Here is a 13,211-nt window from a genome sequence, read left to right on the forward strand (position 1 = left end):
GCCCTAAAAAATCCTCTGTGTTCTGCCTATTCATCCCTTGCTGCTGGTCACCCCAACCCCTGGCAACCACTCATCTTTTTATTGCCTCCATAGTTTTGCTTTCTATTCAATTAGTTTTGACAAATGCATCCAAAAGTATGACACAATGGGACATTTACATTACCCTAGAGTTCCCCTATGTTTCTTCCCAGTCAATCCCTGTCTCACCTCACCAGAAGCAACAACTGGTATTATTTCTTTTCCTCTTTAGATTAGTTTCATTTGCTTAAGAAATTCATAAAAATAGAATCAGAGAGTATGTACTCTTTTGTGTCTGACTTCTTTCATTCAATGTAATGTGTTTGAGCTTCAGCCATGTTGTTATGTGTATCAATTGTTTTGTTTGGCCATTAAGAAGCATTCATTTATATGGATATACCACAGTATGTTTATGCATTCTCCTATTCATGGATATCTGGGGTTTTGGCTATTATAAATAAATCTGTTATGAGCATTCTTGTATTAAAAATAAATAGAAATCCAAGACTATATTTTAAGTTCCACTCCTCACATTAACAAATACTTATTGGGCAATTACCACGTGCAAAGCACTATTCCAGGAACTGATGTCAAGGAGCTTGAAATCCAACAGTACAACATAGGATGTATATAAAATATTACTATAAAAAAGAAGAACTATAAGAATACTGTGAAATTGAGTGTATCAGAAGGGGCTTCAGGAAGAAGCATATTAATGGATAAGCTTTAAAAAGTATGTTTGGACTGTATTTCACAAAATTTGTAATAGGGGGAGGTCTCTATTGACTTCAAAAAATAATGACAAAGAAATCACTGAAGGATTTTAAATAGGGAAGAAATAATCAGAACTATGTTTTAGCTAGGTTCTTACAGATCCTGTGGCATATTGAAGAGAGCCTGGGATTAAGATATCAGTTAAGAGGCCATTTTAACCAAATGAGGTAAAGGAGAATCTGCTCAAAGAGGAGGACAGTGAGAAAGGGGAGAATAGATTACTTGCAAATATGCATATAGAACTTAGCTGCCAACTATTTTTTTATTGCATTCTCTAACTCAGTGATTTTCAATCGTCTTCATCTTATGGCAAAATAATCAAATTGCTAAAATTCTGCAGCACACCAAAAATATTTTTAAATTACACTTTATTGATTATAGCATTAAAGTTTTCTCAATGTTTCCACTTTGTCCTCCCCACCCAGCACCCCCCTACTCCCTTAGGCAATCCCCACACCATTGTTCATGTCAATGGTTCATGCATGTAAATTCTGTGTCTACTTCATTTCCTATACTATACATCCTCATGGCTATTCTGTAACTACCAATTTGTACTACTTAATCCCCTCACCTCTTTACCCATTGCCCTCTACCCTTCCCCATCTGGTAACCTTTTTCTTAAATAAGTCCCCTTAACATTTCATATAATAATGGTTTGTTGATGATGAGCTCCTTTAGTTTTTTCTTGTCTGGGAAGCTCTTTATCTGCCCTTTAATTCTAAATGATAGCTCTGCTGGGTAGAGCAATCTTGGCTATAGGTCCCTGCTTTTCATGACTTTGAAAATTTCTTGCCAATCCCTTCTAGCCTGAAAAGTTTCTTTTGAGAAATCAGCTGACAGTCTTACAGGAACTCCCTTGTAAGTAACTAACTGTTTTTCTCTTGATGCTTTTAAGATTTTCTCTTTATATTTAACCTTTGACATTTTAATTATGATGTGTCTTGGAGTGGGACTCTTTGCTTCCATCTTGTTTGGGGTTCTCTGTGCTTCCTGAACTTCTATGTCTATTTCCTTCACCAGATTAGGGAAGTTTCATTATTTTTTCAAACATATTTACAATTTCTTGTTCTTTCTTTTCTGGCACCCCTATGATGCAAATGTTGAAACACTTGAAGTTGTCCCAGCAGCTCCTCAACTGTCCTCATTTTTTGGGGGGGGGGGTGGATTCTTTTTTCTTCTTGTTCTGATTGGTTGTTTTTTAAAAATATTTTTTATCAATCTGACAAAAATAGGTATAATTTTGATTCATTCATACCAGATAGCTATTGTTGTGTTGACTGTTACAATTTTTTTTAATTTGACAACATAAGAGAAAATGGGTCTGTGCCCCTGATTCAGTAGTCACGTATTGCATGTTTTAAAAATTCTCATGACACACTAGTTGAAAATCACTGCTCTAATTATATTGTAATTCAGCATATATTATATATGAATATAATGGAAACAAACATTTCACCAAAACAGTCCCTTACTATGTGTTATACACACTAATCTTTCCTATTTTTATTCTCTTTCTTTTTTATTTGAATGCTGAGGGTAAACCACTAAGCTGGTTTTATAATCTTCTGGGTCATGCCTGTGGACTGGATGATTGTAACAAAGAAGATGACTCCGATTCAAACCTGGGAAGTCAGGAAAAATGTTTTCATGTATTTGAAAATATTTATTGAGAAGTATCAAGTGTTGGGAAATGCCCAGCCTGGTTTCAGAAGCTGTAACCCTGCCAATAGGCTGGAGTGCCCCAAGGCTGGAAATAATCAGGAGATCTTGGAGAAAGCAGGCTGCTGAAGAGACTTGGCCTGTCCTCCGCGGCAGGGGCATAGCCCCTGCCTCTCTGCTTTGCCATGGATGGTCAAATTGCCAATGACGGGTAAGTGACCTCATGCTGAGGTTAACGACCTAAGACAGGTGTTGGCCGATTTGGCAGCAGATAAGAAATTGGGGGATATGGAGAAGGGGCAAAAAACCCCCTGCACCTCTCATCTTGGCTTGGACACGGCTGGAGTCCTCATTGCAGCCGAGAAGCAGCCTCCTTAACCCTTGGTGGCTCCCTCCCCCTGCCTGGCTCAGGCTTGAAACAGTGCAGGAAAAAAACCCTAAATCAGATCTGGCAGGTCCCAGGGTAATCAGGCCTAAAAGTAAATTCTTTAGACTGTGCTCTGTTCCTCCCTCAGATCTCTGGTCAGCTCACGCTGCGAAGGACCTTTATTTACACCCCTTACCTGGTAGCATTAAGACATTTACTTTATTTACACCTTTTACCCTATATCTTTAAGGCACCTTTAAGTCTACTTTCCCCTTATCTATAGTCTCTTGTTGATTCTCGTCTCCTCTTGGACCCATGTGAATCAGTGTACTCCTGTCATTTGTCTTGTTAAAAGCATCCTATATTCTCTGTGAAACTTAACATACTGATGTAATGAGATAATGTATGCATTCCTGTTACACACCCCACTGATAAGATTTTCAATAAAAGCTTTGGAACAAAGGACAATGGGGCCTTCCCCACTAAAGGGATGTGCCACAGCCTTCTCTGGTACGAGGGAAGTGCCCTGTCTGCTCTCCCCGCACACAGAGAAGTGTTTGAGACGTTTTTGTGTTTATTCCCCCTCATCCCTTATGACCCTGGGACAGGGTCTGCGGGTTTCGGAGCCCTGCTCCCATCTCAGCTGGCCCCAGTGGGTTTCCCTCGGGTTTCAGGGAGTGCTGCGCTCTTTGCAGCGCTCCCCCACGGTGGCGTGTCCCCTATAGCCACCGTGCAGTGCGACATTCAACTGTTAGGGAATAAACATATAACAACTTAATTTTCTTCTAGTAGCTGTCTTCAGCTCTGCTCTGTCACATACTTCATCCCCACCCAACTTCATGGCTTTTTCTTCTTATTTATTTTTTAATGACTCTTAGGAGTACAACTCTAAGTATAATACTTGTTTCATTAAATACTGTCATTTATTGTGGCCTTCTTTTTATTTATTTATTTTGTACTTATTAATAATATAATCAGTACCCATAAATCAATCACTCAATTGGAGAGTTAAAACAGTGACAAAAACTTACATCTGTCTATGTTTGCCTCCCCATTGTATCTCTTGCCTTCTATTATCTGATATAACTATTTTTCCAAATTATGTCTATCATTCTCCTGTATTTTAAAAAAATAATTTGTTGTAAATGTTGGTCTAGAACAAAGTAACCAAGCTATATATGATCTTTTAGGGCTGGATTTTTTTAACTCAACATTATATTATTACTATTCATTCCCATTTTTGGATATTGTTGTAATTAATTCATTTTCACTGTTGTGTAATATTCCACTGTGTAAATAACTTTTTGTTTATTCTTTTTTGTCATGAAAGTTCTAGTTATCCATGGGCTTTGTTTATTTTTTGCTACTACAAACATGTTTGTACCTTTGTCCTGTGCACATATATGACTTTATCTTGTATACATACCTAGGAGTAGAATTACTAGGTCATAGAGTGTGCATTTCTTTAACCTCATAAGATAATTCCAAAGCAGTTTATTCATTTACCTCCCTCTAGCAAGATAGTACAGATATTATTGCTCCATATTCTTTCCAATGCTTGATATCTGACTTTTTTCCAACACTTTTTACTGTCAGAACAGTCTCATTCTACTTCTTTAAATTCAGCACTGGTAATTTAAAAACCTCAATAGCACATAGATCTATAGCTCTCTTTTGACATCCCTTTCCCACCATGCCATATTAGACCTGCAGCCCTAGCTGCTTGGGTGGAGGCTGGGTCAATAGCTTCTTTCTCACACACATCTCTCCCCAAAATCCCCTTTTGGCCTTAGCAGGGGGAAGCAGGGACAGAGGAGGCAGAAGTCTCCTTACTTAATGGCTCCAAACCAAAGTTTACAATTTACTGTTTACAATTTCCTTCTAAGGACAAGGATAGAGAAAATGGTTGGAAAGAAATAGAGGCAGGTAAAAGGTTAGAGAGCTGGGGAGGGCTTGGAGAACAGCAGATTCAGCTATAGCCATTCATCAAGTACTGAGAGAAATGTCTGACTTCTACAACAATATGCTCTCTGCACTTAGTACATGGAGTACTTAGAATCTTCTGCTTCCAGCTTTGGGCCTTAATCACAGTTTTTAAATAAGTCACATTCAGTACCTAGTACCATCCCATTACAGATATGCAGCAGCATTTGAAGGGAAAGATGGTTCACCTTCAGAACATCTGAGTTTAAGTTGCTAGTGAGGCAACCAGGTAGTGTTTCCTAGAAAGCAACTGGTGATAGTGTTCTGGACCTCAGGAGCTGGATGGCGGCTCGAGATGAGAACTTGGAAATTAGCTACAATGCTGAAGTCATTAAGAGGCAGGTGTCAATATTATAATCCATTTTACTAATGAAAAAACTGAAGCTCAGTTGGTATACATAACTTCCCAACATCCCAAATCTAATCAGAGGCAAAACAGATCTGCCTCTGAAATTTTCTGATTGCAAAATCAGTGCTCCTTTAACCACATGACAACATTGTGTAAGAGATAGAACAAAGAAAAGCAGCACCTATCGCAATCATTATTTCCTTTGAAAATCTCTGAAATAAGATTGCAAATGATAGTAATATAAACTGAATTAATTATCTTTTATACAATCAGTTTTTAATAGCTCAGAGGATAGAAGGATTCTCATATCTATTAAGATGTGACTGTACCCTAAAGAAAAACCATTAATAGGGAACAATGAGGGAGTGGGGATAAGTACAGGAGTGAAGGGGGCATAGAGCAGGGCATGGTATGATGGGAATCAGCTAATGAAGCAGAAATAAAAGAGAAGCACAGAGACAAATAGTGGCAGTGCGCATCCAAGCTTGCGAGCACTACCAATGGGAAGAAGGAACACTGGCCCACAAACTCAGTTTCCAAATCCAGACCAAAAAGATGCATCTCCATTGTGAAGATCAATTACAGAATCCGTTCCTTGTTTTCTTGCCCAGGTTCACTGTGCAACCTGATGATGGTAACTTGGTTTGCTAATACTTTGCCTTAAAGAGAGAATACATTGACCATTCCTGAGGCTTTTTCATATCTTACGGCACTGTAATTTGACCAAGTTTATAGGAGTCAGTTCTTGGTGAAAGTTTCCATAGGGGTAAGGTTTGCTAAGTCAATTTGGAAGCTGTTACTAGGTTTCTAATCCCACACAGTTCTGGGAAATTGTCACTCCACCATGACTAAGGATTTGGTAAGGCTCTATGGCCATCCCATGCCTTCCACCCCACTGTCTATCTCTGCTCTGGACTTCTGGGTCAAATAAGGAAGCACTGTAAATGCTCAAAATTATTTCACAAAGGAAGAATAAGGAAAAAGCCAAGAGTGTCATGGGCACACAATGGAGAATGCAGTGGTTAAATGAGCAGAGAGTGGGTGTCCACTGTGTCAAACACCACCAAGTCAGTAGAAGAGATATGAACTATTTTCTATACGTAAGTACATTGTGATCACAAAAATATACACCATATATAAAAGCTAACGGACAACAATGGACACACTGCTTCTGAATGGGGATGTTATACATGGATTATTTAAATGTAGCAGATAATTTAGAAAAACATAATTTATAATCTTTGAAAGAGGTTTAAAAAGAGTAAAATTAAGTGCTTTGACTTCTTAAAAGTATAGGATATTAATTCATTCAATTATACACAGTCTGGGCTTGCACGTTTAAAAACATCAATGTAAAACCAGCTCTACAAAATGAGGAGACTGAGATGTTCTCTTGAATGTGTGCCCATGAAGAGACACCTTATGTTAAGATACGATATTCCTGATAAAACTGCACACATTGGCCACAAATGTGAATGACTAAGGGGAAATATATTTTTTAATTTTCTAATAACTGACTTTAGAGTCACAAAACACAGCTTTCCCTAAATAACTGTTTAAAAAAAAACAAAACCCTGCTCTTCTCCTTTGCAGTTTCCAATTTTTCAAAGTAATGGCCTTTCAAATGCAACTAAAAACATAAGCAAGAAGATCCTTGACAAATGATAATGTGTCTGATGGGATAGATGTCATGTAACCTGTTTTAAGTGACTGAGCTCATGTTCAAATTACATGTAAAATACAGATAGGAGAGTTAAATTTTCAGCCCCAGTTTTCCTTTCCTGTGATTCTCCCAGATAATCCTTATTTAGGGATGAAACAGGAATACGAAAAAGGATTACCTAACCGTCCCAATTAAATAAGGAAATTGTATAAAGCCATATTTCATTTGTGGTTCAAGACTATCAGATTTCACACATGGCTTAGACTAACAGATTGCCCAGGTGAATCCTTCGCTGTCAAATAGTAACAAATAAACCTGGAAAGGTTATATTCCTTCCCCCAGCTGAGGTTGCAGGTACACAGGCTGCTCACTATTGGCAACCAGCAGTAGAAAGCAAGAAAGTATACATTGTGAGCCCAGTGTTTCCGCTGTGCCCACACAGAATTATTTTTAGGAGTCTCCCCCATGACCCCAGGGTGGACTAAGGGAAAAAATACCTCTAAGGGATAAATGTAGTCCCTGGACCCAGTAAATACACAATTCATTTAAGGGGAATGTGTATCTATATCGAAAAGAAATCTCTGTGATGGCATATTCCCTGGTGCCTGAGACCTACAAAATAGGTCAAATGGTCAGCAACCTCAGCTGTGCTTCTTTAATTTGATTTGAATATTGTATTCTCAATATTGACTTCTGAGGTTTTTATCTTGACTTTTATTGGCAGAACCTTGCCAAGGAGCTGGTTGTCTAGGTGATGAATGCTGCACACCGTAATAAAATAAAGTCCTTCTGAAATAAACAGTTATTAATGCTCTTGCTTTATAAGTTTAACCTCTTCCCTGGTGTGGGAATGAGGGTTGAAGCACCTTCCTTGTTGACAGTCAGGCAAGGTTTGGTATCAATTCACCCACATGCTTGTTCACCCTTGATGGGCTGCAATTAGTTCACATAGTAAAAATACTTTTAGCAAGCTTGATTTAAGACAAGAATGTAACATCTTCTCTTGAAAATTGTTATATGACACTTGTAAACCATTTCTTTAAATTCTTTTCCTAACTTACCCAATTTACATTCCAAGAATTTTCTGTAAGTATAGATGCAGTTAGATTTTAGATAATTACGCCTTTTTCAGTTTCAGCACAGGTTCCAGTCTTGCCCCAACCTGAGACCTGAGAGACTAGTTCCCCAATTATCAGCCATTCCATACAGTTAGCATAAAGTGTTCTCTCAGTTATAGCTCAGTGATTTCGTGACAAGAAGCAGCTTGAGGTGGGAATGCACAGCAATGCAATGACTAATCTTTTTATACTTTTAGGGAAAATAATGAAGCTGAAGAGAAACGAGAGCCATCTATAAAAGAATGAAAGTGATACCAGGAAGAAAGTGGCTCATTAGGCTAGCTCAGTTGTTTTTCACATTTTGGAAAATGGGATTTAAAGGCCTAGGAACAAATAAAAGGGAACTGTTTTGAATGCTTGTGCTATTATCCATTAATAAGAATATACATGTGACACACATGCATGTACACATACATATTCTCACACATTCACACCTATATATACACAAGAAAACTTGATAAATTGGTGTGCTGTGAGGAAAAAAGGAAAAGGTAGGAGCAGCAGGAGCAGGTTGATTGGCAGAGCCACACAGCAAAAGACAAATACACACAGCATGCAGTATGTGTGCTTGGCTCAAGTCTGTGCAATTAGCATTGCTATTTACAGCAAATTCCTTGTACCAGCACTTTAAAAGTAAATGAAAACTAGATTGAAATTGTTTAATCAGAATGCAAAATTGAACTACGGTAGGTTCCAAAGCTGATTAACTAGCTTACATATATTTTTTTTCTGCCTACTAATTGCTAAGTACATTTGCTGGTTCCTGGCATTGATTTGCTGGATTCTAATTCAGGGTATGAGTTTAAAATATTAATCCACAAACTTCTCATTTTCTTTATTGGTCAATACAAATCATACTCCATAAATTCTTCATCGTAATGCTTCCACTTTGATTTTTTTTCTGATTCTTCCATCTATTCCATATATTTGTCTCCAATCTTCCCCCAACAGACCACATTTTTATTCTTTCTACTGCTGAATTTCCTTAGACAAGCACATCAGTCAGAAAAATGAGACTATGAGTAACAGAGATTAATAGATACTACTTAGAGCCCAGTGGCTCAGTACAATGGGTGTTCTGTCCTGAAGAATGGAAGCATATTAGAAACCTAGAGAGACCAGTACCCAAAGGTAGATGTGGGTTGATTCCTTCCTTTCTATGAATGCTTACATATACTTATTTAGGAATACTGGGTCTCAAATTAATCAGCATATTTTTGTTTATAGTTTGTGACTAATTTAATTTTACAAAGATGTCAATTTGCCTGTTTGTTGGGGAGAATAATATTCATGCTATAAAGAGAGTGGTTGACCCAAGGAAACATATAATGCCTGATCCCACAGTTTGTTCTGTACATAGAGGAAAGAATCTGAATTCTGTACTGCAGGATGACTCACACTGATTCTTTCAGTAGATAGTGCATGAAAGCCTCTGCATTTCACAGTCCACAGAACTACCACTTTAATTACAATTCTGAATCAGAAAAAAGTAAAATACACCTTTTCCAAAGAAAAGGCAAAATTATTACAGGAAGTTGTACTTCCTTATTCTTATAACAAATACTTCCCACAGAGAATATGAATCAGCTGAGATAAATATTTGTTGGAAAAATTAATCAACCCTTTAAAATATATATTTGAAGCTAATATGATAACAGATATTTTTAAATTCTACTATTTTATTTACAATAATTTCTTTAATTATTCACACCACTTACAGTTCAGGGGAATAAACTCAAGATGTTTTGAGAAATGAGTTAAGGGAGCAATATTTTTTTAAGGCTCATCTGTACACAAGGTGCTTTACAAATAGCATTCACTAGTTGCTGAGAAAAATCCTGTAGGATCCATAGGATTATCTGACAGATAAAAAACTGCGAGTCAGAGATCAAGTTGTCCAGCTCACACAGATAGTAAGTTGGAAATTCAACATTCAAAACCCAGATATATCAGCCCTGAACAACCATCATGACTTTTTCACACAATATATCATTCCCTAAGGTTTTCTTTCTTCCTTTTTTTATCCAAAAGCAAATGTCTTATATCACAAGGCCTAGGGAACTATTCAGGAATACACTACTTAATTTAGTAAAGGTATTCTTATGTATAAATCAAATTAATTTTTAAGTGAACTCACTGTGCTTTTTCCTGCTATCAATTCTTTGGCAAATCATTTTATTGCAATAATATTTGTTCAAATTATTAAATCATCTTTTATTTAACACAAATGTCCTACTTTGGACTTCAGTGTAACAAATTCCAGCAGAGAACATAAACATATCTGACACCAGTGATCAGACATATAAGTAAATTTTATTATTCAAGGTGTTTTTTCTACAGTGGTGATAGATTTGCACTGAGTCATTCTTTCTCCTTTCTTTTGCTTATTCCCTTGAGCCCATGTGTATGTATTGCATTTGGTAGAAAGTCTGCTTAAGATTGAGAGCTTAAAAATAGTGCAAAGTGAACTGGCCCACAAGGGAATTAAATCTATGACCTTGGCCTCATTATTTTCATGGTCAAATCAACTGAGTTAAACAGCTGTATTTTCTTAAGTCCAAGCACGTATTTATTTGGAAAATATGGGAGTTTTAACTTCTTAAAGTTCCTTGGGGACCATTAAGTAGATTTCAGCACTTTCATTCAACAGATACTAATGAACGCTTACATTGAGCAAGTCTTGTCCTTAGCAATATGGGAGCTATCAAGTGGGAGATGTGGTTCCTGGTCACAGGAATCACAGATAAGTTGATTGAGGGGAGAAGACATATACAAGCAGAGTCTTAGGCAATAGTTAAGCATCTAGTTCTGGAGACAGAGAAACCTGACCATGAAACCTGGCTCTGCCACTAACTAGCTGTAGGACATCTGTGACAAAACAGGTTCTTCCCCACATAAAACAGAAAGAATACTATCACAGGCAGTCCCTAAAACTAGAGGAGAACCCATCCTTAAAGACCTCAGCATGGCTCACAGCATATATTAAGCACCCAGTGGGCTGTAGCTAAATACTAAGTTAAGATTGGAAGGCTGAGAATTCAAATTTTGTAATCTCCTAAGACTGCTCACTTTTCAGGAATAAAATTCCACCCAACCCGAACTACTTATATTTTTATTCTTCATTTCTACTAATCATGTCAACATTCATCAAATTATCTCTATAAACTCTCGTGTCTCATTTACTTCTTCCACCACTAGATTCCAACACCTCAACACGACCTCATGTCACTTCTTTTGCAGAATCCCTTCTGTTCCGCTCTGAGCCACCTCCTTAGCTACTTGCCAGTTAGAGCTGTTGCTTCCTGAGCAGGTCTAGTCCTTTGCCCACCTCAGGAGTTCCCTGATTTGCTATATTTCTTTCCAGTTTATCTTTCAACCAATAGATCCATACAACTTCTCCCAGTAATCTTATTAAGCACAGCACTGGTCAAGTCCTGACTTAACTTTCATTGGCTTTCCATTGCCTACAGAGTATTCATTAAATGATCAACAGTCATATAAAAATTCCTCTCTTTATGACTCCATTTCCAGTAAAACCCTTAAGATCTGCCATTACACATATCACACAGAGGTTAAACTTCACAATCTTCCTGCCTGTCCTGTACCTTTCCTCAGTGTCTTCGCTTGTTCCATTCTGTACCTCCTGAAATTCTACTTATTCTGCAAAAAACCATTTAAATGCACCCCCCTTTAAATCAAGCCTCTTATGATGCTCTCAGCATTAAATAAGCTCTCCCTTTCTTGTGTTCCAATTATACTTCATTTATAATTTCATATAATGTTCACTGCAGTACATCTTGTATTAGACTTATTTGTAAATGCCTACCCTCCATTTCTAAAGTAGGCCCCCTGAAAATAGTCTTAGCACCTTATGTATCTCTTCATCTTACAAAATTCCACAGCAACGATTTTTTTCAACCTGCATGGTCCAATACCCTTTACTCCTTTATCCAGTTTTAACACTTCAGCTGTACATGATAAAGCTCTACACAGGACAGCCTAGCTACTAAATCCTATTGACACATTTCAATTATTATTTTAATTTGGCCTCTCTGCAGCATTTGGCACTATTCACCATTACTTTCCCTCTTTAAATATTCTCTATTGGCTTCCATAATACCACTCCCTCCTCATTTTACCTTCTTACTAATAGAACCTTCTTTGTTCTCAGCTTCTCTCATAGGGATCTCTTCCTCACCTACCCCTAAAATATTGATATTGTCATGTTTTAATTGTCAATCATGTCCCCTCTTCAGTCTACATGTGCTCTTATTGACTCACAAAATTTGACCTGAGTCCATCAAGTTCTCCACCCCCCAAACTCTGTTCTTGTTGAAAAGCATCAAAATAAAATCAATCACTCAAGCCAAAAACCTGTTAAGTCTTCTTAAAGGTTTCCCCAACCTCATACCAGCTATCAACCTCTGGCCTCCAAGCTCCAAATCCATCCCCTGTTGTCTTGCTTGTTATATTGAAGCTGGGCTCCATGAACATTTCTCTCTTGCCAGCTGGCCCAAAATTAAACCTTGCTGCTGGAGGAAACTGAGAGACATTGCAGAATAAAGTGGCTTTTCTTCCTGGCTCCAGTTTTCTTTTCTCTCTTCTTGCTCATGTTCTGTTTGTCCAGTGTGAAAGACATGCAGTGGGGCTCATCCCCAGATAGTTTCAGCAGCCTCCCCATGAGCAGCTTCCAGCAAGGTCGGCTGTGCAGTGGCTCCCCACAAAGTTCAGCAACATCCTTTCAGACTCTTGTCAACAAATTTCAGCAGCACCCAGAGGCCAGTTTTATTAGCACCTTCGCAGATGGTTTTCTCCTTGCTAGCCTCAGAGTACAGCACCTCAGCAGCCTTCTTCACCATCCAGTAGGCTACAGAAATGCCCCTGCCATGGAAATTGGAATCTCAGCCTTTAGGAGGAGGGAGTGTTTCCAATTTTTTCCTTTTTTGCATGCTCTATCTCATCCTCAGGGGCAGTGGCTGCTCCTTATAACTGCTGTTCCTATGTTCTTGAAGTTTTCTTTACCTATTAGGAGCGAATCCACTGTAAGTAGTTAGTAACACTTCATATTAAACTTTCCCTGTTAAAATCACTATGTGGTTTCTGCTTCCTGAGGGAAGCCTGATCAATACTCTTTCCCATCTAATTTTATCCCCTGAGTATCTCTCAGATTTATCCATTTTTCTCCAGTTCCTGAGTCCCTGCCTGAGTTTAGACCCTTGTCAGTCTCAGTTGGGCTTTAGTATAATAAGCCTCCTAAGCAATTGCCTTCTTTCAATTTAG

This window comes from Pteronotus mesoamericanus, unplaced genomic scaffold, assembly GCF_021234165.1.
Source record: "Pteronotus mesoamericanus isolate MK-2021 breed Mesoamerican mustached bat unplaced genomic scaffold, CSHL_Meso_final scaffold_85, whole genome shotgun sequence".
Lineage (NCBI taxonomy): Eukaryota > Metazoa > Chordata > Mammalia > Chiroptera > Mormoopidae > Pteronotus > Pteronotus mesoamericanus.